This window comes from Hyla sarda, chromosome 6 (assembly GCF_029499605.1).
Source record: "Hyla sarda isolate aHylSar1 chromosome 6, aHylSar1.hap1, whole genome shotgun sequence".
Taxonomy (NCBI): Eukaryota; Metazoa; Chordata; class Amphibia; order Anura; family Hylidae; genus Hyla; species Hyla sarda.
This window is the reverse complement of record NC_079194.1, coordinates 222820217-222847536: the sequence shown is the minus strand read 5'-3', so window position 1 is coordinate 222847536 and position 27320 is coordinate 222820217. Positions and strand designations below refer to the sequence as shown.

Sequence of the window (27320 nt, the reverse complement as noted above, 5' to 3'; positions counted from 1 at the left end):
ATCCCGATGTATACTGTGGCAGAGACCCACAAACAAAAGCATACTTTTAGAAAATAGACCAAACACATTTACTAGTGGACTATGTTCAGTCTGATAACTCTTGAAGAAATTCTGACTAATACCCTGACAATGTAATGTGAATGTGGCCTTAGTCATTTTTTTGTTAGCTTCTTATTCCTATGAAATGCTTAAAGGGGTACTTCACCCCTAGACATCTTATCCCCTATCCAAAGGATAGGGGATAAGATGTCTGATTGCAGAGGTCCCGCCGCTGGGGACCCCGCAATATAGCATGCAGCACTCACTTGTATCTGCTTTCGGCAGCGCTGGAGGTCCTGGCTCCGGACCACGGGAACGGAAGAGCGTGACGTCACAACTTCGCCCCTTGTGACATCACGCCCCGCCCCCTCAATGCAAGTCTATGGGAGGGGGCGTGACGGCTGTTCATCCACTTACTTGCTGCAGACACTTATTGGCAATGAGTATGATGTTTTTGTCTGTAGAATTCTCTTTATGATAAAAATGCAGCACTAACTAATGGACCTAACACAATGTAGTGTTAAAAAGTGGATACTTACTTTAAGCTCAACTTCATAAGCTTGGATAACATACTTAAATGTGGAAAGCATATAAAGTTCATCATCCCCTAAGGAGAATGCACCAGCACTGGAGCTAAGCTGTCTAAGCGGATAATGGATGCAGATTGCCTACTGAGTTAGTCCGCGTTATGCAGAAGATTTTCCATAAAATAATTCATGGTCCTTCCAGAGCATTAGTCATAGAATTTGATTCTGTCTGAGTAAATGGCATTCACAAAAGAGAGGAGCTCTGAATTAAAGATCAAACTCGGACCCATTATGGTGCTGGATATTGCTGCAAAAAGCACTTTTAAGAAACTATACCTATGGATGATTCGCCTTTGGGTTAAACCATAAGGTCCCTGAATTAGAAGATGTATGTTTATCTGTCCAATGCATCTGAAGAAAACAATATCTTATATTCATTTATTTATTTATTGGGGATTCCATTAAGGTATTACGCCATATGGTCCACTGTGGTTTGGAACATGACTTTGAAACATTATCAAGACTTCTTCATTTTTCCGGAGTGAACTATGTCTCACCACAAATATAACCACAAAACCATCTTTGTCGTGTTGTTTTAGAGATAGGAAGATATTGAAAGAATTCTTTGGCAGGATTAAGCTTTCTTCAAACAGATCTGTAATGGGGAAAGTAAAAGCTATAGTATTAAATGAAAAAGCCTCAAGCTAAAGAACTTACTGGAAAGACAAGGAAAATAAACTTTTTTTTGTTTCCTAAAGCTCCCAGGAAATACTATGAGATTGAAGAGGGAAATAGAGTCATACTTTGGCCAACATCTGTCTTCTTGTTGTCTGAAATTAGTAAAAACAATGAAAATCAGTTTATAGAATGGGTAAGGAGTGTTGTCTCAGCTGTGCGATGTAGTTATATAGATACTTGTGTCTCTACTGTGTTGATCCAGTAGGGACACAATCCTTATGAGGCTGATGCCAATTGCCCTTTACCAGTGGTCGGCAAGCCGCGGCTCGCAAGCCACATGCGGCTCTTTACACACTTTAATGCGGCTCTTCTGTGTGCCTCCTCTCGGGCAGCCACCCCAAAAGACAGGACTCTGCAGCTAGCCTCTGTCTGTGCGCCTCCCGGTGGCCGGCTCCACACAGCTCCAGTCGGGTCATGTGGTATAGGGGGGGCGTGACTTTCTGTGTAGCACGGCGGCGAGGCAGCATCCTCTCTCTGTCTGCCGCCCTCAGAAGAAGACTGTGCCTCCCAAATCAGCAGCGTGTCATCCGGTAGGTGTAGCAATGGCCTGGCCTGCCTGCCTCTGGGGACTCAATTTCTGTGACAGAAAAAGGAAGGGTTGGGGGGGGGTAATGGAGGGGGGAGGGGATGAGTATGAACTATATGCCTCTGGAACTTGGAAATGAGAGATGTGGGAAGGGCCAGGGAGAGACAAATGAAAGGGGTGACTGATAGCCATCATGGAGGGGAGGAGGATGATTATGAATTATGTACTCATATGAGAGATGTGAACTGTGAACAGGGCAAAAAGAAAGGGGTGACTGATGGCCATGATGGGAGGGGGGGTGGTGATTATGAATTAAGTGTAACTATGGAAATGAGAGATGTGAACAGGGCAGGGTAAAAAGAAAGGTGTGATGGCCATCATGGAGGGGGGGGGGATGTGACATGAGGGGGGAGAAATGTGACATGAGGGGGAGAAATGTGACATGAGGGGGTGAAATGTGACACGAGGGGCAGAAATGTGACATGAGGGGGTGAAATGGGACATGAGGGGGTGAAATGTGACATGAGGGGGTGAAATGTGACATGGAGGGGTAGAAATGTGACATCAGGGGAGAAATGTGACATTGTAGGATTGACATAAAAAGGGTTGATGTGAAAAGGGGGGTGTGGACATAAAATTGCGGAATATCGTAATCTAGAAGCCAGCAAAATAAGTTAGCGGTCAGGTTCTGAGGTCAATATATATGTCATGAACTGGCAGGGCAGGTAGTGGATCCTCTAGACCAGAGAGGCGATGGCGCGGGTCGTACTGAGGGATCGGTTCTAAGCAGTTACTGGTCTTCCACAGAGCTCGCCGCAAAGCGGGATGGATTTGCTGCGGCGGTAACTACCAGGTCGTGTCCCCAAGTAACGACTGTGCGTGGTACACAGGGAGCAGGCAAGTGCGTAGTCGGACGTAGCAGAGGTCAGGGCAGGCGGCAAGGGTTCAAAGGCGAGTAGTCGATAGCAACGGGTTCGGCAACAGGCAAGGTAATACAAGGCTACAGGGAACAATTTCTCAGAGGCACAAGGGCACAAAGATCCGGCAAGGGCAGGAAGGGGCAGGTTACATTTATAGGGAAGGAACGGGGGTCAGTAACCAGCGCACCAATCAATGGTGCGCTGGCCCTTTAAACTTACAGAAGCCGGCGCGTGCACGCCCTAGAGAGCAGAGCCGCGCGCGCCCTAGAGAGCGTGGCCGCGTGCGCCGGAAGGCAGAGACCGTCGGCGCAGGGAGCGAGGAGCAAAGTAAGACAGACTGGGACGCGGTGCGTGAGTGGGGACCAGCCGCCACGGCAGCCGCATCCCCGACAAAAGAGGACCCGTGCTCCCGGTCAGTGCATCTGACCGGGAGGCGCCGGGATCCCGTGGAGGGACAATATAACAGTACCAGTGAGGACTATTTGAGTGTGTTTTCATATACTTTTATATGTACTTTTTAGTTGTATTTTGATTTTTATTTCATTTTATGTTGTCATTTTTTACATTTATTCAACTTGACTGCAGAGCCAGTGCAATGTGTGCATGCCTGTTTTATTACTTTTACTTCTTGCCTACTGTTTGGGTGTATCCATCAAGGTGGAGAACCCTGCTTAAAATATCCATGATGAGCCCCACTAATGTTATAATACTATTTACACACACATTAGATGTCATGTATGCGTCATCCACAGATAAATACCAGTGCGTCATCCACAGATCCCAATTTGTCAGGATGTAATTTTCTCTACATTGTAAGGCAAATTTTACGAAATTTTACGTTATCGATAAATAATATTGTTCTAAAGTTTTTGTTTTATTAGTTGTGTTATTTGTATCCTCCCGACCTATGTGGATACTTCCATGCAGAATATTCTCTATAAAAACTTTTTGAAACTAAAAACAGTGTACCATCCTATGTATTTTCGGTTTTAAAAATGTGGCTCTCAAAATAAATTTCAATCGTGGTTTTGGCGAGATTTGGCACAGTTGAAAAAAAAGGTTGCCCACCACTGCCCTATACAATCATTACAGTTAAATTTCCTTTCCTTAACCCCTTAAGGACGCAGGGTTTTTTCATTTTTGCACTTTCCTTTTTTCCTCATCACCTTCTAAAAATCATAACACTTTAAATTTTCCACCTAAAATTTCATATTATGGCTTATTTTTTGCACCACCAATTCTAGTCTGCAGTTTGCAGTTATTTTACCAAAAAATCCACGGCAAAAAGGAAAAAAAATCATTGTGCGACAAAATCTAAGAACAAATGCCATTCATTTTTGGGGACTTCCGATTCTACACAGTGCATTTTTCGGTAACAATGACACCTTATCTTTATTCTGTAGGTCCATACGGATAAAATGATACCCTACTTTTATAGGTTTGATTTTGATTTTGTAATACTTCTGAAAAAAATCATAACTACATGCAGGAAAATTTATAAGTTTAAAATTGTCATCTTCTGACCCCTAAAACTTTTTATTTTTCTGTGTACATGCTGGAATGAGGGCTAATTTTTTGCGCCGTGATCTGAAGTATCGGTATCATTTTTGTATTGATCGGACTTTTTGATCACTTTTTATTCATTTTTAAATTATATAAAGAGTGACCAAAAATATGCTATTTTGGACTTTGGAATTTTTTTGCACATACACCATTGACCGTGCGATTTAATTAATGATATATTTTTATAGTTTAGACATTTATGCACGTGACGATACCACATATGTTTATTTTTATTTTTATTTACACAGCTTTTTTTTAATGGGAAAAGGGGGGTGATTCTTACTTTTATTAGGGAAGGGTTTAAGTGATCTTTATTAACTTTTTTTTCACACTTTTTTTCTGCAGTGTTATAGCCCCCTCTAGTGGCTATAGCACTGCACATACTTATTTTATACACAGAGACATCTCCTTTAACAACTTTATAGAGCTTCAAATCATCTGCACTCTACAAGTTTTGTTAGGCAAAAATGAGTGAGCCCACACCCTTGGATGAAAAGCACCCCTACACATAAATGGTCTAAGGAGGCTTCAAGGTTGGCATGACACAGGACTCATGGTAGTGCTCACTTTTTTTTCCCCTTGGAATTATACTTCCGGATGTCCCAAACAGTCTAAAGGGGGCTTCATCAGTCCGCTTTACATCAGTCCTCTTCAGTTCAATCCCTGTATAAGGATAAAGTATTTTTTGCCTAAGAACACTACCATCAATAATGAGTCTCCCATGGTTTTCTGTCTGTGTCAAAAATCAAATGCACTCAGAAAATGACCCGATCATAGTCACTAGCTGACTATGATCGGGTCTGCTGCCCCATAGAAGTTGAAGGGGTATTCCAGGATTTTTTTTATTTGACTATGCTACAGGGGCTGTAAAATTTGTTAAGTTCATAATATAGTGTCTGTACTTGTGTTTCATGGTGTTTTTTTTCCCAATGTTTATTTTTAACAGCATACGATGTTGTCTCAGGTTTTCACAAGTTGCAGTGAGTCCCGAGACATTACATCACTAGTCAGGTTTTCAGAGGGAGCCTGTCTTTGCTTTAATGGGTGGAGCAACTGCTGGGTGGGAAGGAGATCATTCTGCAAGGAATTGTAGGTTTGCAACAGCTTGAGGCACCTTGGTTAGAAAACACTGGTCTATTGCATGGAAGGCAGCACATGTGTGTTTCAATGGGTGGGGTGGATGATGTGTCGGAGGAAGAAAAATGACCTAACACTTACAAACAAAAATTATGGGACATGTAGTTTGAGGGAGGGAACTCCAACAGGAAATAACCAAAAAGATAGCCACAGTGTTTTGGTTGACTCAGAACATAGCCGTTTAACTCCAAGACAAGCATGTATCCTTCTTAAGCATGTCCATTACTGTCTGGCAGATAAGTACTAAAATCACCTTATGGTGGCTAACCCCTTAAGGACCAGGCCATTTTTTACTGTAGGACCAGAGCGTTTTTTGCACATCTGACCACTTTCATTTAAGCATTAATAACTCTGGGATGCTTTTATCTTTCATTCTGATTTCGAGAAAGTTTTTTCGTGACATATTCTACTTTATGTTAGTGGTAAAGTTTTGTCGATACTTGCATCATTTCTTGGTGAAAAATTCCAAAATTTGATGAAAAAATTGAACATTTTGCATTTTTCTAACTTTGAAGCTCTCTGCTTGTAAGGAAAATAGACATTCCAAATAAATTATATATTGATTCACAAATACAATATGTCTACATTATGTTTGCATCATAAAGGGCTTCAAAGTTCAGCAGCAATTTTCCAATTTTTCACAAAATTTTCAAAATCAGAATTTTTCATGGACCAGTTTAGGTTTGAAGTGGATTTGAAGGGCTTTCTTATTAGAAATACCCCACAAATGACCCCATTATAAAATCTGCACCCCTCAAAGTATTCAAAATGACATTCAGTAAGTGTGTTAACCCTTTAGGTGTTTCACAGGAATAGCAGCAAAGTGAAGGAGAAAATTCAAAATCTTCATTTTTTACACTCGCATGTTCTTGTATACCCATTTTTTTAATTTTTACAAGGGGTAAAAGGAGAAAAATCCTCTCAAAATTTGTAACCCAATTTCTCTCGAGTAAGGAAATACCTCATATGTGTATGTCAAGTTTTCGGCCGGGGCAGTAGAGGGCTCAGAAAGGAAGGAGCGACAGTGGGATTTCGGAGAGTGAGTCTTTCTGAAATGGTTTTTGGGGGGCATGTCACATTTAGGAAACCCCTATGGTGCCAGAACAGCAGAAAACCCCCACATGGCATACCATTTTGGAAACGACACCCCTCAATACCGACACCCCTTAATACCCCACAATACCCCTTAACACCCCACAGGAGTTTGACGACTTTTCGTTAAAGTCGGATGTGTAAATGAAAAAAAAAAATTTTTTTCAATAAAGTACATTTTTTTCCCCAAATTTACTATTTTTATAAAGGGTAATGGGAGAAAATGTCCCCCAAAATTTGTAACCCCATCTCTTCTGAGTATGGAAATACCCCATGTTAGGACGTAAAATGCTCTGCGGGCAAACTACAATGCTCAGAAGAGTCACATTTGGCTTTTGGAAAGCAAATTTTGCTGAAATGGTTTTGGGGGGGCATGTCGCATTTAGGAAGCCCCTATGGTGCCAGAACAGCAAAAATAACCACATGGCATACTATTTTGGAAACTACACCCCTCAAGGAACGTAACAAGGGGTACAGTGAGCCTTAACACCTCACAGGTATTTCACAACTTTTTAGTTGAATGTGTAAAAGAAAAAAATAAATTTTTTCACTAAAATGCTTGTTTTTCCCCAAATTTTACATTTTTACAAGGGGTAATAGGAAAAAATTACCCCCCAAATTTGTAACCCCATTTCTTCTGATTATGGAAATACCCCATGTGTGGACGTCAAGTGCTCTGCGGTCGAACTACAATGCTCAGAAGAGGAGGAGCGCCATTGAGCTTTTGAAGAGTGAATTTGTTTGGAATGGAAGTCAGGGACCATGTGCGTTTACAAAGACTCCCGTGATGCCAGAACTGTGGACCTCCCCACATGTCACCCCATTTTGGAAACTTCACCTCTCACAGAATTTAATAAGGGGAGCAGTGAGCATTTACACCCCACTGGCATTTGACAGATCTTTGGAACAGTGGGCTGAGCAAATGAAAAGTAAATTTTTCATTTTCACAGACCTCTGTTCCAAAAATCTGTCAGACACCTGTGGGGCGTAAATGCTCACTGTATCCCTTATTACATTACGTGAGGGGTGTAGTTTCCAAAATGGGGTCACACGTTGGGGGTCCATTTTTCTGGCACTATGGGGGCTTTGTAAACACACGTGGCCTTCAATTCCAGACACATTTTCTCTTCAAAATCCCAATGGCGCTCCTTCTCTTCTGAGCATTGTAGTGCGCCAGCAGAGCACATTACATCCACATATGGGGTATGTTCTTACTCAGAAGAAATGGTGCTACAATTTTTTTTTCCTATTTTCCCTTGTGAAAATGAAAAATTTAGGGTAACACCAGCATTTTAGTGCAAATTTTTTTTTTTCATTTACCATCCAACTTTAACGAAAATTTGTCAAACACCTGTGGGGTGTTTAGGCTCACTATACCCCTTGTTACATTCCGTGAGGGGTGTAGTTTCCAAAATGGGGTCACATGTCGGTATTTATTTTTTTGTGTTTATGTCAGAACCGCTGTAAAATAAGCCACCCCTGTGCAAATCACCAATTTAGGCCTCAAATGTACATAGTGCGCTCTCACTCTTGAGCCTTGTTATGCGTCCGCAGATCATTTTACGCCCACATATGGGGTATTTCCGTACTCAGGAGAAATTGCGTTACAAATTTTGGGGGTCTTTTTCTCCTTTTACCTCTTGTGAAAAAAAATACATTTTTTTTTTACACTAACAGGCTGGTGTAGACCCCAACTTTTCCTTTTCAGAAGGGGTAAAAGGAGAAAAAGCCCCCCAAAATTTATAGTGTAATTTCTCCCAAGTACGGAAATACCCCATATGTCGCCCTAAACTGTTTCCTTGAAATACGACAGGGCTCTGAAGTGAGAGAGCGCCATGCGCATTTGAGGACTAAATTAGGGATTGCATAGGGGTGGACATAGGGGTATTCTACGCCAGTGATTCTCCAACAGGGTTCTTCCAGCTGTTGCTAAACTCCCAGCATGCCTGGACAGTCAGTGGCTGTGCAGAAATGGTGGGAGTTGTTGTTTTGCAACAGGTGGTGGCTCCATTTTGGAAACACTACCGTACAAGACGTTTTTAATTTTTATTGGGGGAGACAGTGTAAGGGGGTGTATATGTAGTGTTTTACCCTTTATTTTGTGTTAGTGTAGTGTAGTGTTTTTAGGGTACATTCGCACTGGCGGAGGTTTACAGTGAGTTCCCTGCTAGGAGTTTGCGCTACTGCGAAAAATTTGCCGCAGCTCATACTTGAAGCAGAAAACTTACTGTGAACCTGCCTGTGTGAATGTACCCTGTACAGTCACATGGGGGGGGGGGGGCAAACCTCCAGCTGTTTCAAAACTACAGACCATACATGCTGGGAGACTGACAGACCATGCATGCTGGGAGTTGTACTTTTGCAACAGCTGGAGGCACACTAATTGGAAAACCTTCAGTTAGGTTCTGTAATTTAACTCAATATTTTCCAACCAGTGTGCCTCCAGCTGTTGCAAAACTACAACTCCCAGCATGTACTGATCGCCGAAGGGCATGCTGGGAGACGTAGGTATGAAACAGCTGGAGAGATCGCAACTACAGCTCCCAGCATGCTGGGATTTGCAGTTTTACAACATCTGGAGAGCTACAGTATAGAGACCTCTGCAAACTGTGGCCCTCCAGATGTTGCAAAACTACAAATCCCAGCATGCCCAGACAGCAAACAGTTGTATGGGCATGCTAGGAGTTGTAGTTTTGAAAGATCTGGAGGGCTATAGTTGAGAGACTACCATATAGTTGTCTCAAACTGTAGCCCTCCAGCTGTTGCAAAACTACAAATCCCAGCATGCCCAACATCTGGAGTGCTACAGTATAGAGACCACTGTATAGTGGTCTCGGACTGTATCCCTCCAGATGTTGCTAGGCAACTTACCGGCTTCCGTCGAATCCAGGGAGCCTGCTGCACGACATCGCCGGCCGCCGATCTCCGACACCGATCGTCGCCCGCAGCCTCCGGAGGGGTAAGTGGACCTTCAGCGCCCGATCCCCTTCGGTTCCCCGTTCTTCCCCGCCTATTGTGGGTGGGCAGGACGGGGCAAACGAAAGTTAACCCCCCCCGCCCCTGATCTGCTATTGGTGGTCGTGTCTAGACCACTAATAGCAGGGATAGGAGGGGTGGCACCCCTGCCACCTCACTCCTATGCCTTCAGGGGGATTGTGGTTGTCTTGGTCAACCGCGATCCCTCTTATATTCTGGGTCACAATAGACCCGTAATGACCCGAAATTGCGCAAATCGCAAGTGTGAATTCACTTGCGATTTGCGCCGATCGCCGATATGCGGGGGTCTGATGACCCCCCTGGGCATTTGCGCGGGTTGACTGCTGACCAATATCAGCAGTCACCCCGGTCCGGTCCCCTACCGGCGCACGGTGGGGACCGAAATTCCCACGGGCGTACAGGTATGCCCTTGGTCCTTATGTACAAGGGAGCAAAGGCGTACCTGTACGCCCTTGGTCCTTAAGGGGTTAAAGTACTCCAGTGGAAAACTTTTTTTTTATCAACTGGTGCCAGAAAGTTAAACAGATTTGTAAATGATTTCTATTAAAAAATCTTAATCCTTCCAGTACTTATTAGCTGCTGAATACTACAGAGGAAATTCTTTTCTTTTCCGAACACAATGCTCTCTGCTGACATCATGACCACAGTGCTCTTTGCTGACATCTCTGTCCATTTTAGGAACTGTCCAGAGAAGCATATATTTTCTGTGGGGATTTTCTCCTTCTCTGGACAGTTCTTAACATTTCTTAAGGACGCAGAGTAAAGTTGATTGCCACATCGAAAATGAAAGTAAACGCTTCACGGCAGCTCAGCCGGGCTGTTCGGGACTATCGCGATAAAATCGTGATGTACCGATCAGCTAGGACGCAAGCGGAGGCCCCCTTACCTTGCTCTGTCATGTCCGATCGGCATTTGATTGCTCCAAGCCTGAGTTATAGGCTTGAGCAATCAACCCCCTATTACGCTGATCCAGGCAAAACTATGGATTTGCAGGGATCAGAGTAAAAGATCAGTGTGTGCAGTGTTATAGCCCCCTATGGGAGCTATAACACTGCAAAAACAAAGTGAAAAAAAGTTATTAAAAGTTATTTAACCCCTTCCCTATTAAAAGTTTGAATCAACCCCTTTTCCCATAAAAAAAAATGTGTAAATAAAAATAAAAATAAACATATGTGGTATCGCTGCGTGTGTAAATGTCTGAACTATAAAAATATATCATTAATTAAACTGCACGTTTTTTTGGGTCACTTTTTATATAATAAAAAAAATGAATAAAAAGCGATCAAAAAGTCTGATCAATGCAAAAATAGTACCGATAAAAACTTCAGAACACAGCGCAAAAAATGAGCCCTCATACTGGCACGTACGCGGAAAAAGAAAAAAGTTATAGGAGTCAGAAAATGACAATTTTAAACATATAAATTTTCCTGCATGTAGTTATGATTTTTTCTGAAGTACGACAATATCCAACCTATATAAGTTGGGTACCATTTTAACCGTATGGACCTACAGAATAAAGATAAGGTGTAATTCTTACCAAAAAATGCACTGCGTAGAAACGGAAACCCCCAAAAGTTACAAAATTTAATTTTTTCTTCAAATTTGTCGCACAATGAATTTTTTTTCAGTTTTGCCGTGGATTTTTTGGTAAAATGACTAATGTCACTGCAAAGTAGAATTGGTGGCGCAAAAAATAAGCCATAATATGGAATTTTTTGTGCAAAATTTAAAGCGTTATGATTTTTAGAAGGTGATGAGGAAAAAATTACAATGCAAAAACGGAAAAATACTGAGTCCTTAAGGGGTTAAAATGGACAGAGGTGTCAGCAGAGAGAACTGTGGTGATGATGTCAGCAGAGAGCTCTGTGTTCCAGAAAGAAAATAATTTCCTCTGTAGGATTCAGCAGCTAATAAGTACTGGAAGGATTAAGATTTTTTAATAGAAGTAATTTACAAATCTGTTTAACTTTCTGGCACCATTTGATAAAAAAAAAAAAAAAGTTTTCCACCGGAGTACCCCTTTAATGGGTCCATACCTGTCCTCTGCCTGTCTGTGCACAGATACGACTTCAGACGATTTGAACTTCAGAAAACGTATCTGTGCATAGGAGGTTCAAATCGTAATGTGAACCCAGGCTAATTCTGATGTCTTTGCATAAACTTGTTATATTTATCAATAAATGTTTAAGAACGTATAACATTTTTATAACTGTACTTCAGTAACCATAGAAACATCTGACTAAAAAAATCTAAAAACAGTGAAACAGCAAACTTTAAGAAAACCAAAAACTTTTGATCACAACTGTTCACTATATGATCATATAGAAATAGTCCTAGTTTTAAATTGGAACCTAGGACAACCACTGACATGTAGGCTTCATGTGACTCACTGGTGGCTTGTTGAATACTGCAGTTCTATATGCTGTATACTTGATTTAAAGGGGTACTTTGGTGGAAAACAAAAAATTTTAAATCAACTGGTGCTAGAAAGTTATACAGATTTGTAAATTACTTCTATTTAAAAATATTAATCCTTCCAGTACTTATCAGCTGCTGTATGCTTTAGAGGAAGTTGCATAGTTCTTTCCAGTCTGACCAAAATGCTTCCTGCTGACTAGAGATGAGCGAACTTACAGTAAATTTGATTCATCACGAACTTCTCGGCTCGGCAGTTGATGACTTTTCCTGCATAAATTAGTTCAGCTTTCCGGTGCTCCGGTGGGCTGGAAAAGGTGGATACAGTCCTAGGAGACTCTACTGCTGACATTTCTGTCCATGTCAGGAACTGTCCAGAGTAGGAGCAAATCCTTTTAGCAAACCTCTCCTGCTCCTGTCAGTAGAGAGCACTGTGGTCAGACGGGAAAGAACTACACAACTTCCTGTGGAGCATACAGCAGCTGATAAGTGCTGGAAGGATTAAGATTTTTAAATCGAAGTAATTTATAAATCTGTTTAGCTTTCTGGCACCAGTTGATTTGAAAAAAAAATTTCCCTTCAGAGTACCCCTTTAATTTATACTTTAATGATAACATTTCAAAAATAACAAACCCTGCCAACACTTACATCTCAATAGCAAAAGCCTTCTATTGGGCCATAATCCTTTAACATGATTGTATGTAGACAAATGTACCCCCTTACCAGGGCTCCGTTAGCACTGAGACTGGCAGTGTTACCCCAGCTTTGTAACCAGGCTATTTCATGCTCTGTATTTCACTGCAGTTGGAAACATGTAGAAGTGCCTTTTTTCTGTGTGCCCTATAATAGGATCCTTATGGATTGAGCAAATGAACTAGATGAAAAAATATGTTTGTTTAGTTGGCAGAAAGCGCTAGTATTCCAAGGTGGGAGGCAATAGACAAATTGATTAATGGTTTAGCTAAATCGTTGAGTAACACAAAGGTGCAGAAAATACAATTTAATACCAAATGTTCAAAACAATACAATTAGGTCACACTAATCCGATGGTACAATAGAGGATTAATGGCAAAGAAGTAACCTCGGCAGGAAAAATAGAGTTATTATTTCTGATGGATTGTAACACTAAAACACTGCAGTGGGAACATGGGGGATGTTGGGTTGTGTATTGTGCTTAACAGCAAAAAGGAGAATCCTAAACTTTAAATGAGTCAATTATAGGTTATCCAATGGGCTAGCTGAGTTTAGTTATAGTTATTGTTTAGCAGTAAATTCTATATGTGATCATAGTCGTGCCAAATTACCGTAGAGCGTTAGAACTAAGTCGCAATCTACTGCAATGTTCTCTAACCAGGCCCCCCCCTCCCCCGAGTAAATGCAAAACTACAACTCCCATCATGCACTAACAGCCATACACTACCAGGGCATGCTGAGATTCGTACTTGTGCAATTTTTGAGGGGTCACAGGTTGGGGAACACTGATCTACTGTGTGGTCAAATTTTCTTAAAGAGTACCTGTCACCAAACTAAACTTTTAATATTTTGTTAAAATATTTTAACAATATTTTAATATATTGTTAAAATATTGTAACAACCTTAATATGTTTTTAATGTGATTGAAAAAATGGCCACTAGGTGGCTCTGTTCTGTTCCCTGCCTTAAGTCAAACAATTAGTTTGGTCTCCTCTCAGCCTGGAATGAGACCAAACTCAGGAAGTGTGTGCAGGACATGGAGAGGCACAGCTCTTGCAGGCTTCAGTGACTTCGGGCCTGCTGGGGAAAGGTATTCTTTAAAATAAAAACTGGAACTGTTATATAGGCAGTGTAAACCTTTTAAAGATGGTTACAGTACCCAGATTATCTTTCCTAAGAGATAGACATCATATACATTTTCATTTCAGACTTTTAATAAGGGGATAAAAGTCATCAAAAATGGCGCTGCATATATTTTGTCAACCTTGCCTACATGGTGACTTTTATTTGCCCAATATTAAAACTCTGAATGCAGCTACCCTTCTTAGAATTTTAAGAAACTGGTTGAACAGGCCTTCTCACTATTTAGACAACAACATTGAGGAAGCATTTCCCTTACCTTACCATACTGTATCACCTGCTAGTACATCTAACCTGCTCTTGATAAACACCTGGAATGCTTGGACCTTCCTGAGACAGAAAAAACTTTTATACTTAATCCTGCCTGTGAGGCTGCTAATGTGGTTCGTTTTTCTATATGTGGACCAAACAAGGCATGTATCATCTTTTACATTTGATTCACCCTAACCATAAGTGCCGGTATCCAGGTTTACTGAGTCCTATTTGACTAACCTTGAAAATCTAATATGGACAGTCCGGTTGGGTTGTTCCCATAAAATATAAATCTTATAAGTGTATAGTATGTTTTGCATTGCATAGTAGCAGTAGCTGAAAAGGCTATCTTGCAGGTGTAGATTCACTCCCACATTCTACCCCAAAAAGTTGTTCTTGGAAAAATTGCTCTTTTTCTTTCGTATGAATAAGGTGAATAACATCTATTTGTAAAGAAGAGAAAACAGGATACGAAAGCTTTATTACTATGCTTTCTAGAAAACTGCAAATTAGCTGAACCACTTGGTATCTGGCAAAATAAGTAGCAAATGATCCTCCTATACTGTTGTCAGAGTTCTATTACCCACTTTATTGCCCTTTCCTTAGCAAGATCCATTGGCCTTATCCCTTCCTTATCTCTAGTTCCTTTTGTTTTTCATTTTATTCTTCGAACCTCCCTCCTCCATCTTTTACTGGCTAATCTTTTATTCTCACCATTAGGAGTATAGTGTGCGACCTTCTCAAAAGTTCGGTTCAGTTGGCTCACTGAACTTGTGCTCTAAAGCCCAGTATAACACTGCTAGGGTCATGGAATGTAATGTATGGAAAGGAATGAATTTAAGCAGTTTTAAAGGGATTTTAAGACAAAGAAAATGTCAAAGTTATGGAGACATGCGGTGACCCATGGTAACTAACACCATGTTTGAAAACACAGCACTAGTGGATTGTTTTTGCTCTTTAACTCTAAAATAAAGAAGCAAAAGGTATCGCTTTTTGTTGGCAGATGTCTGTCGATAATAAAATGCACATGTAGGTATCAGAAAACCAACTGGCTTTTCCCAAGCATTTCTAAAAGTATCCCTTTTTAAGAATTGTAACAGGATTTGTAACGGTTTTACAAAAAAGTTTAAAACTTGTAGCCAGTTGACAGCATGCAGGGGTGGACTGGTAGTAGTTGTTTTAGCCAACTTACAACAGGCGGTGGTGGACGGTGGGAGTTGTAGTAATCAAAAAGGACGTGCACAGGTTGACTAGAAAGGGGGCTTGAGCCCCTGCCCTTTTGATATTCCTTCTAAAAGTACCTTGGGCAGTCTGGCACCATTACATGGGCATTTATATAAATATTTATATACAAAATATATATTTTTTTAAGTTCAGCCCCTGCCCCCCAAAATGTCTGTGCACATTCCTGGTAGTCAACAGACAGAGGTGGGCTGGTGGGAGTCATAGCAGCCTGCTTACAGCAGGCAGTAGTGGACTGGAGGGAGTTGTAGCAGCCAGCTTCTCTGTCAGAGAAAGGACAAAGTTTACGCATTCATCAGCTTTGTTGTTCAGGTGGTGGTATATATCCCTTTGAACTAACAATCAAAAAATCAGATAGCTCAATGTTATTATAGGCTATCACAGATCCCCCATCATAGAACAAAATCAATAAATTAAACCTGGGGTATGACTTAAAGATTAAAATTTACTTTTATTGGGTATACTGAGATAATAAACATAGAACCCCAATTTGACAAACATATATCACTCTTGTGACCGCAAAAAAAATCACAATTGATAGAACAAACTTGTGTCCATCACCAAAAATTAGTGCACATAAATAATCAATTGTCACTAATTAGTCAGGAAGCAGTGACCAATTAAATTGCACATTAATAAGGGCTCATAGTAATATATGATTGGACCTAGGGAAAATGTTTTGATATGATGACGTCACAATACATCACTGAATAAGGAAGACTGATGTGTCACTATCCCTAAACTTCCTATTATTCACTATGATGTAATGTAGGTCTGACCCTTAAAGGAGAGCTCCAGAATATAAAAATTGTCCCCCATACTGCCAGCAGTAAAAAAAAAATAAAGATGTACATACCTTTCTTCGCTCCCCCGGGGCCTCCGGTAACCGGCTCCGCCACCTATCCTTACACTTTGTGGTCTTTTTAAATGTATAAGTCACTCCCCTCCATGACGTACCTCTCCACATCACTGTGACGTCACATCCGAATGGGCGAGGGCTTCCCCACTGTTTCTCCCCGGCCTTATATCGCTAGGGTAAAGGCCACAGTGTCCTGCGCCTCCCCGTGCGGGGTCATATTTAGTCTCTCCCCCAGAGTTGAAACCACGCCCTCTCCCATTGATTCAGCATCCCGACGTGGAGGGGGAGTGTTTGAAATCAGTCGTATAGGGGACGATCAGCTCGTCCCAGCGCCCCCATCTTGCAGATTTTAACATACATACAGAGACAGAGATGGCAGTTAAATAACATTAGCATAAGCATCAAGCTCAGAAGCAGAATGGGCAGCCTTGGATGCATATGTATCTCTTTAAAAGGACAACATAACCTCCAAGATTCCCTGGTCCTCCGCCCAAGAAAAATCCAACAGACACCTACACCTTGATTTCTCCCAAACAGACAAGCAATATACCCATATTTTCCCCACTTTTAAAGTATCTCTGTTTAACAAAGACATTTTTGTTCTTGAGATTCATTTATAATCCCTCTAAAAATTCTACCACATCTCCTTAGAGGACACAGTAGGATTTTCAACACACTGAGATTCCATATCCAACATCTTCTGCCGCAGCCTAACTCCCTTCTCCCTCGTACAGAACTACTGGATGCAATCGTCTCTAATAAGTAGACCACATAGATAGGCCTTACAAAGTCCAAAACCACAGATGTAGGGGCATTCTAGCATTAAAATAACAGTCAGGAATTCATTTTGCTGAGCAGAGACTATTTCAGTATTGGTTAATATCTGTAACCTAAACAGATTAAGACACCATAAGGGCCTTGATGCCTCCACATCCTCCCCTAATCTAAGCTTAACCAGTAAGAGTGATCCAAGATGTTCCTTGCCAGATAGTAAACCTTCATCACACACCCCAACATAGTAACATTGTTCACAGTCAATATAGGAAAGCGACCCATAAGAATTGGTGCCCGCTGGATTGGGATGTCTCCCCAGATCTGCATACCCCCTGCATCACAAGCCCAGTAGGTCATGAAACAGACAAGGTCCTGCTACCCCAGAATCTAACCAAGGGTAAAAAAACATTATTCCCCTGGAACAGCAGGAAAAGCAGAGATAGCCATAAAGAGAGGCCGCAGGACGGCACCATTATATGAAGGTAGAATATAAATACCTAAAACTAATTTTCTTATAGTCCTTTTACAAAACTATAACTCAGCTTCCACATCAATCCATTACTTTCATATATTTTTGCAATAAAGTCACATAACCTTAATATTTTTTTTCAAGTATGCCTATTCAGAGTACATGACACACGTATATATCATAGCCTTTTATGTACCCTGAACAGCTGGGAGATAACTCGATCATTAACATATATCTTGAGTTCTCATTAGATGTAATATTGCCATGTTAATAACTGTTACACAACGATAAAATGAATGTTTATCTGGTAAATGATTATGTAAATGATGTTTGATGCCCTTTCCTTCATAATTGAATCTTGTCCATTGCAATCTTCCCATCTGTGCAGTGCACGGCCTTTCCTTATCTGCTCTCACAGTCTTGGGCAATTCTTCTTATGTTCCGTTTAACTTGTATATATACGATGATATGAGTGTGTTAAGGGTCACTGTTCTTGTTCTTCCTCTGAAAATTTCTCAGAACTGGTTAACATTCTTTGCACGGTTTCCTATGACCTTACACAATATACTTTTTTTTCCCATCGAACATCCATGTAGTATGGAAAATGTTGCACTTGTAAAGGAAGAATACCCTTTATGTTCTGTGAACTCTATCTTGTACATGAATAATGTTATTGTACTGACAAAGTTCACACTGTACAGCTCAACAAATGAGGACATTATTGCAGAAAAATACATTCTTTGTAATACAATTCTAGTGACATATAGAATACACTGTGGGATTAATAAAGGAGTTATGTCTACAGAAATGTATTTATCTCATGTCCCTGTTACTCTTATTTGCCTGTACAGTTTTCTTTGGTCACCTTCCTTGCATGTGCCGCTGTTAGACTACAGTTCCCAGCAGTCAGTGCCACTCACCTCCGATTGCTGGGTAACGCTCACTAGCCACTGAGTCCCCGCCCAAATAAATGTCATCCAATTATGATCTGCGTTTTTACTGAAACACAGAGTGGGAGATTCACCAAAAAAAAAAATGCCTCAAATTATTCACACCTTTTTTTTCTCTCCTCACATCTTCAAATCTCTCTTGTGCTCCTTTGAAAATATAAAAACATGTGAAAATTCATTTTTGTGGCCCTTTTTTTTTTTGCGCCCAATTTTTTTTTGTTGCAGCCATATTGGATTTTTTGCGCAAAAATTGACGAGTTTGGCACCAAAATCGGCAATTTTTGCACCAAATTTTACATCCCAGAAAATTCTGTTGGAAACATCTCAGAAAATATTCCATGTTTACTAGTGCCCAGACAAGCAATAACTAAAACATCTGTATTTGTATAAATCAAACATCTGTATACATAAAACATTTCTGAGCTTAAATGTGAGTGCAGGTGCAGTGACCAAGACAAATAATATATATATATATATATATATATATATATATATATATATATATATATATATATTTTTTTTTTTTTTTAAATCAAATTTTTCAATAATAAATAAATTAGTGGGATCCCTGAGCTTTCCTTAGAACCCCTATGCCTGCCTATGTGCATAGCTGTCCTAAGAAGCGGCTCTACAACTAGGTGCCAGTCCCTATGCTGAGTAAAGTGCAGGAGCAACAAATACAAAACAATAAACAGGAACTGTATGAGGTGATGCAGGTCAGGATACAAAAGATTACAAGAGAGGTCGAGTCGCTACTGGGGGACACGACCTGGTAGTTACCGCTGCAGCAAATCCATCCCGCTTTGCGGCGGGCTCTGGTGAAGACTAGTAACTACTTAGAACCGATCCCCCAGTACGACCCGCGCCATCGCCTCTCTGGCACAGAGGATCCACCAGCCGCTAGTCCGGATCCTGACAACAAGTTAACAAAGACAGGGAATTAGGATAATAAATAAACGCAGGAATGCAAAGTAGTTACAAACAGATATCAGGGAAACATAGCAGGTATTTAGTGAACAGACAACAGGCTAAGAACCAAAGCAAGATATGCCAGAAAGGATAATATGAATGAGGTAGAATAACTAGAAATTTTATGGAGAGACTAAACCAGGAATGCAGGTAATCGAAGGTTATCTGAAGTTAGAAGACTATAGTGATCAGGATGCACTTGGATCAATTCACGCACTTGACCAACATGAAAACCAAACTCTAACAATGAAGAAATGTCAAAGCCAAATAGATTAGCTGCCTATTGGCCCAGGACTGTAACTCTTACCTGATCAGGGGGGCGACATGCACAGCCTGGCCCGATGCGATTGTTACAAATGCAATACATAATATAGTCAAGGTCACAAGGACTACTTAGTATATCTAATCTCCAAAAAGAACCTGGTACTCATTGGGAAGAAGAATATCACAAAGTTATGATATTGCATATAGGAAAGTTTGCACTGCATAGAGGAAAAAAATCTCAGATATATCAAATACTGGTACATATATGGTACATATGGTAGATACAAAAATCTTACAAAAAAGTAGCAGTGATTGTGTACAGAATGAAGATGTATACAGGATTATGCTAAAGTCTTTGAGGAGGTCTACGTCCCCGGCACAAACATATAGCTATATAGCACATAGAAGATATGTTCCCTACATATAGGCATAGTGGCACAGGGATAGCAATGACAGATGTTGATAATATCACTGCGATATGTAACAATAAAGTCAGTGATACAGTCACACAAAATTATATGTAAAGCCAGCCAGGCTTGAGTAACAGGGTAAAATAATCCAGTACCATCAAAACATTAGTCACATAAAACAATACAGATGAAGTTAGTGCCTTGAATGCAAGAATAATATAAAGTGATACTTACTTCTCCCAGGTGGGAACACTGTCTGGACCCCCATGACCTCTGACTGTATGGCTATGTCAACAAGTATGGTAAAACAGTCAAAGGTCTGTTTTTTTATGCAAACTTCTGAATCCTGCATAGCCATAGTCTATCATTTTAATTATAAAATTCTCATTCTCTGTTGCCAATATTTGGCAACCTCAGTGGTTACCTGTCTTCGACACATATTTTCTGAACAGGCATTTATTGTGTCAAGATGGAGACCAGTGAGTGCTGATCAGCATGGACCAGGCACTGCTAGAGTGGTGGCAAATTGGCAGGGGTGGGTAGCTTTTATTTTCCTTTTTCAAGAATTCTTATGCCAGACAACTAATGCTGGATATATGCAAAGCATATGAGAAGGAGAAGTAACAGCAGAAGTTTGGTATGAATAAAAAAATTTAAAAATTAAAAATTAAAAAAGACGACTTTTTCTTTCTTTCTTTTTTTTTCATTAAAAATGTTCTACTGTGTAGAAATGGTACGCCATAAAATCTACAAATCTGGCATTACCATAATAATTAATTAGCATGTCATTTATATCGCGTGGTGAACACTGTTAATTAATTAAATAAATAAATAAAACATATCAGATTTTTGTTAATCATACCTCCTATGCAAGATAAAAAGTGTTTAAATGTCAATGTACTCCAATATTATACCACAATAAAACAAGCCCTCTCAGAATATGGGGAGATTCTAAATTATAATTTTTTTTTAAAGCAAAAATACTTTTTACTTCAAAGTAGTAAACTATAAAAAGCATATACATTTTAGTATTACTTTCCATGTACATGCGTAGAGAGTAAATTTGACATGTCATGAGCGGTGAGCACTATTAAAAAATAAAAATAAAAGCCAGTGGCAGAATTGGTGTTATTTATAACACATCCCCCCGAAAATTGAATATAAGGCAAAATGTCACATGTACCAATAAAAGTGTCATCTTGCCTTGCAAAAATGTTTTAGCATTCCGAAACCTATATCATAGAGTGCTAAGATCCCAACCCATCACTAGAACGAGTTGGGAGAAGTGCACACTTAGCAGTAGAGATGAGTGAAGTTACAGTGATTAGATTCATCACAAACTTCTCGGCTCGGCAGTTGCTGACTTTAGCCTGCATAAATTAGTTCCGCTTTCAGGTGCTCCGGTGGGCTGGAAAAGGTGCATACGATACAGTCCTAGGATAGAGTCTACTAGGACTGTATCCACCTTTTCCAGCCCACCGGAACACCTGAAAGTTTAAAGGGTACCTCTCATCAAATAAACTTTTGATATATTTTAGATTAATGAATGTTGAATAACTTTCCAATAGCATGTTAATGAAAAATATGCTTCTTTCTATTGTATTTTTCCCGATCAGTCCTGTCAGCAAGCATTTCTGACTCATGCTGGAGTCCTAAACACTCAGCGCTGCCAGCCTGCTTTGTTCATAGCCAAACAGGCTGTGAACAAAGCAGGCTGGCAGCTCTGAGTGTTCTTCTTCGTGAACAAAGCAGACTGGCGGCTCGTAGTGTTTAGGACTCCAGCATGAGTCTGAAATGCTTGCTGCCAGGACTGGTAGGGAGATCCGTAGTGGTCATTTCTTCAAAGTGGAAAATTAAATATAAAGAAGCATATTTTTTAATAACATGCAATTGTAAAGTTATTCTGCATACATTAATCTATAATATATCAAAAGTTTTTTTGATGAGAGGTATCCTTTAACTAATTTATGCCGGCTAAAGTCAGCAATTGCCGAGCCGAGAAGTTCGTGATGAATCGAATCACTGTAACTTCGCTCATCTCTACTTAGCACGTCTTCTCCCGGCTCTATGTCACATGACTGAGACTTTCTCAAAATTTAAGTCTATGGCATCATCTTGTTCACATAGACACAGAATGAGTCTATTGTTCTAGTGATCAGTCAGGTTCTGAATACTCAAACCTGACCGGTAAAAATTTGTGACATGTTTCTAGGCCGTGTTAAAAGTATTTTTTGTAATGACACATACACTTTTATGTTGAATTATCAGATAAATTAAATCAGGATTACTTTGACAAAAGCCAGGTAATGTTCACCGTGGCTATAGGCCATCATGTGGAAAGTTAAAAAAAAAAATCACATTGCATTGTCTGAGACACCAAATTCAGCCAGTCTCACAATGATCTTACCCTCCGATGCACAGAACATTTTGAAGTACAGGGGTCAATATTTCATTGGATGAAGTTTTCAGTGTCTGGGATTTAACAACAGGCTTGGACTTACATTGTAATTTATTTCAGCCACTAACATCTTGAACCAGAACTTGTCAGAAGAAGATCTGATCCCTACAAATTGTAAAAACTTTGTTCTTTCAGGAGAAAGATGACTGCAGTTAAAACAAAAAGTATGTGAATGGGCAGAGAGCGTTATCTACAGCTCCTAGGCCCCAATGCAAAACTGAAAACAGCCCCCTCATTCCCGTCTATCATGTGCCATTTATAATTCTGAATTCTTATGTGTGAGAAGTGTTTTTGGGGCCTCTTAAAGCACCAGTGCCAAGGTATCCTCAAAAGGAAGTATTTTTATGTCAGCAGTATTCTATTTCTAGTATTGTCATACATTTTCTGTGTTACACAGATACGAGTTGTACAAAATGATTGTACTCTCCTGCCCCCTCTCCTCTCCTGAATTCCCAACTATATCTATCCAGTCCAGGCTGAGAGACACTTCCTGCTTTCATCTCAAAACAAAGGAAGTGCATGCCCAACTAATCACTGGCTAAAGGAGGGTCATCTCATTAGCCTAGACCAGCACCATTATTGTCACAGACATGGAAGGGGATTGGTGCATGTTAGCATAAGGCCTCCTTTATATTTGCCATATGTAGAAAATGTGCCTAAGGAAAACTGATGCTAGAGCTGATGCCATTTACATACATCTGGTATCATGGTTTGGACACCCGATGATTGGATTCGATTGATGCCTTTCCCTGTTCGGTGTTTAGAAATAATGGATGCTGGATGCTAAACAACTGATGCCAAATGATGCACGTTGTCATGAGTTGCGTCATCACTTGCATCAAAATTTAGGTTGGGTTTACGTATGCCTGACACCGGACATATGTAATCCTAACCTAACTCATTTTTGTTTGATTTTTATAACAGACTGATCCCTCAGAAATAGATGTTGTGGTGCCAAACATCTCCTATAGCAGAACTATAGTGGGTATAGAGCAGGGGTCTCAAACTCAAATTATTTGGGGGCCACTGTAGGTAGAGGCTGGGTGAGACTGGGCAACATGCGCCCCTCACATATAATGCCCCATTAATGCGCCTCTCACGTATAATGCCCCATCATGCCCCCAGACAGGCCCCCGGATAGATATGACCCCCATCAGGTAGGGCTCCCCTACAGGTACACAGGCCCCCATATAGATATGACCCCCATATGGCAGAGCTCCCCAGTAGGTACACAGGCCCCCATATAGATATGACCACCATCTGGTAGGGCTCCCCAGTAGGTACACAGGTCACAAGATAGATATTACCCCCAGTAGGCAGGGCTCCTATTTAAACAATTATGCCCCCTAAGAAGATAGGTTAGCCCCAGGTGATAAGCAGGTCCTCCCTTATTAGGCAAGTAATTAGGCAAGTTAAGTTTCACAGGGATGCATGTGTTAGGTGATGTCATCACATATGCCGCTCAGAACGACAGCGTCCTGGCGTCCTGCGCTGCGGATGCAATGATTTCACCAATCGCGCGCATCCCTCCATGAAGGCTCGTTATAGGCTACAACAGGGAGATATAGGTAGAGTAGCAGTATGTGCCTGTAACAGAATAGGTATCATAGAGGATGGAGGAAGGGCCTGTGACAACATTTTTATTGGATACAGAACTCAAGTTAAAGGGGTCCTCTGCCCCTAGACATCTTATCCCCTATCCAAAGGACCCCCGGTGCACCCAATGTTTAGAGCGTCGGGTGCAGCGCCGGAGGCTCATGACGTCACAGTCACGCCCCCTCAATGCAAGTCTATGGGAGGGGTTGTGATGGCCATCACGCCCCCTCCCATAAACTTGCATTGAGGATGTCCTCTGCCCCACATCTCCTCCAGTCATCTGGCACAGAGCGAAATCAGCTCTCTGTATCGGATGTCTGGGGTGCCGCAACCAAGATCGCGGGGAGGGATCCCCAGTGACGGTACCCCCTGATCAGACATCTTATCCGCTATCCTTTGGATAGCGGATAAGATGTCTAGGGGGGAAGTACCCCTTTAAGACCCTGATTAATATGCCTTTACTACAATACTGTATTAGTTCTTCTTATCTATTTATAACTTTCAGCATTGAATAATATTGCACCAGACTGGTGCACTACCTGAGACCTGGAATGAACATAAGGCTAGTTGCAACATTATGTGCAGTCTTCGACCATCAGGACACAGACATTCTTATCCATGTCCCAATGATTAAGGAAGACTAAGCTGTCAAAAGATATATTTGTGAGGCAGAGATCGTGCTATCATTAGATAACATGTTACAATACCTCTAGGGAGAAATACTTTCGTATCTGGCATCTAAAAAAAATTCTATATGCCTGGTATGAAATGAGAGGCATATGGAGGTACAAAAAAGGCCCCATAGACCCCTATGGCTCTGTAAGAACGAAGAACATGTGATGCTTTAGGAATGAACAATATTTAGCTTGACTGATTTTCACAGGGAATGACTTTTTGCTTCCTTCTCAGGTCATTCACAGACGAGAAATTGTTCAGACACGAATGAGCAAGATTTAACTGGCAATCTTATGTATGGTATATAAATAGCATTTATAGTCGTCTAAGGGAACCAAAGCCCTCAGACATTTCTCATGATACATATTTTCATGCCCCTTCTGCATATGTTTCTGATGTAAAAGCTCAAACACAAATACCTGTATTTATTATTACATGTTTTACTATCCTCCATTGTGTGGACAATTTATTTACCTCTTTAATTTAAAAAAATGAAAAATGGAAATTAGTGTCATGACTGACTGGGGGAGACAGGAAGAGTGAGCCTTAAACTGACCTTAAAACATCTCTCCCTGTCTACTTGCCCATCCATCCTAAACAATGGATCGACAACTGGGCACTGGTCCCTTCCTGCGCTAAAGTGCAATAAAAACAAATAATAAACTTGGTCATTCATCGGCCAGAAACAGGAAAACTACCAGACAACCAGACATACCAAACAGGATACAAATGCCAACAGGGAAGAATATAAACAGGCAAACTGATAAGGAAACATAGAACACTGTTCACATTGGGACACAGAACAAACAAACTGGACACGCCACTCCATAAAAGGAGTAGCCATTAATAATAAAGCCAAATAGACTACTGGCCAGCGGGCACATTCCACCGTGTGTTCAGGATGCTGACCCAGTAGGAAACAGAAATATAAAACACAGAACTTCAAAAATAAGAATACAAGAACACCAAACTCTACAACGTAGAGGAACACTGGTCAGGATACAAGACTAAAACTGGATGAGTCTTGATAGACTCCAGGACACAAAACAGGAATTATAAAATACAGAGCACGGATAACACTAGCAAGACTAACTCAGTGTGAACACAGACAAAGCAGAATGAACAAACATAATCCTAAAACCTACTAATGTAACACAGACTAAAATAAAAGGAGCATGCTATATAACCTTGGCTAAAAACCCAGATAAAATGACAAAATAAATAAAAGGTTAAATGCTCAAGCAGACATAGTCAGAATATTGCACAAACAGACATCATAGCAGATTGCACAAACAGACATAGTGGCATTAAAGTAACAGACATCATAGTATTGCACTGAATAACCAGCAGCAGAATGCAGGAGAATTCTGGTTAAATAACCGCACCCGAGTTCTCATTCGTTCAGAGCATTAACTATTTCCTATCCAGGTAGAATAGCAAACTGCTCTGAACAAACTAGTGTGCGAATACACACCTAAACAGAAAAATACAAAAACAAATAAACAGACATTTACAATTAGTACGCAGAAATTTCCAAAATGTAATAGAGAGCAAGTCCAGCTCCTGGTGCCTCTAGCAAACAGCTGATTTGGCTAGGGGAATATACAATCTGCCTGATACTTTTCTTGCCATAGCTGCATGTATCACATGGTGGTAATTCAGATGAATAGTCCAAGAGTAAGAGGAAGAACCAAAGCTTTCATACAGCCATAATAGGGCACATGGATAGGGGTTATATTCATAAGACAACTCAAGAGGATTGCTTCACAAAATATAAAATTTCCCATGTGTTAATAAATCAATCAATACCAGCTCTGAACACACATCACCTCAAACCTTGAAGCAGATAGGCTACAGCAGCACACCGAGTAGAAGCTAAGAACAGAAAATTGAGGCACACAAAAATTGGACAATGGAAGACTGGAAGAACGCTGCCTGGTTTGATCATTGTTGATTCCAGAATTGATGGAAACAACATGAAAACATGGATTTTCCCTCATAGTATTAACGGTTTAGGCTGGTGTGGTCTTATGGTGTGAGGGACATTTTCTCAACACACATTGGGCCCCTTAGTACCAATTGAGCATTGTTTAAACACGACAGTCTACCTGAGACTTGTTGCTGACCATGTCCATCCCTTTATATCCACAGTGCACCCATCTTCTGATGGCTACTTCCAATAGTATAATACATCGTGTGACAAAGCTCACACCATCTGAAACTGGTTTCTTGCACGACAATGGGGGATATTTATCAAAGCTGTCTATGTCCCGCATCAATATAGACCAAACTACAGAGGGTTGGGCTAGTCTATTGTGCTCCTAATTTATCAAAAGGCGCAAGGCTCTTGATAAATTCTGTGCACAGACTTTGAGATCTATGCTTTAGATTGTATTTAAACCTGCTCCAACATGGTCTGACATTTCGGCGTACTTTCAGCCGATGCGACTTGTCTCTGAAAAGTCGCTTTTGTTAAATTCAGCACCAATGCATTTTCCAATGCATTTCCGTCTAAAATAGACTAGCATGCATAATGTTCTAAAAATCCTCTAGAGCAAAAGTCGCAGAAAAGTCGCACATATTTAGACTGCGACCTTCTGTGTGACAAATTTAGT

The 27320-nt window shown here is 40.6% G+C and overlaps 1 protein-coding gene across 1 annotated transcript in view; it reads left to right on the top strand.

Moving 5' to 3' along the window:
- SPON1 (spondin 1) overlaps nt 1-27320 on the top strand; it is a 415570-nt gene that overhangs the window by 76973 nt on the left and 311277 nt on the right. The window lies entirely within an intron of this gene.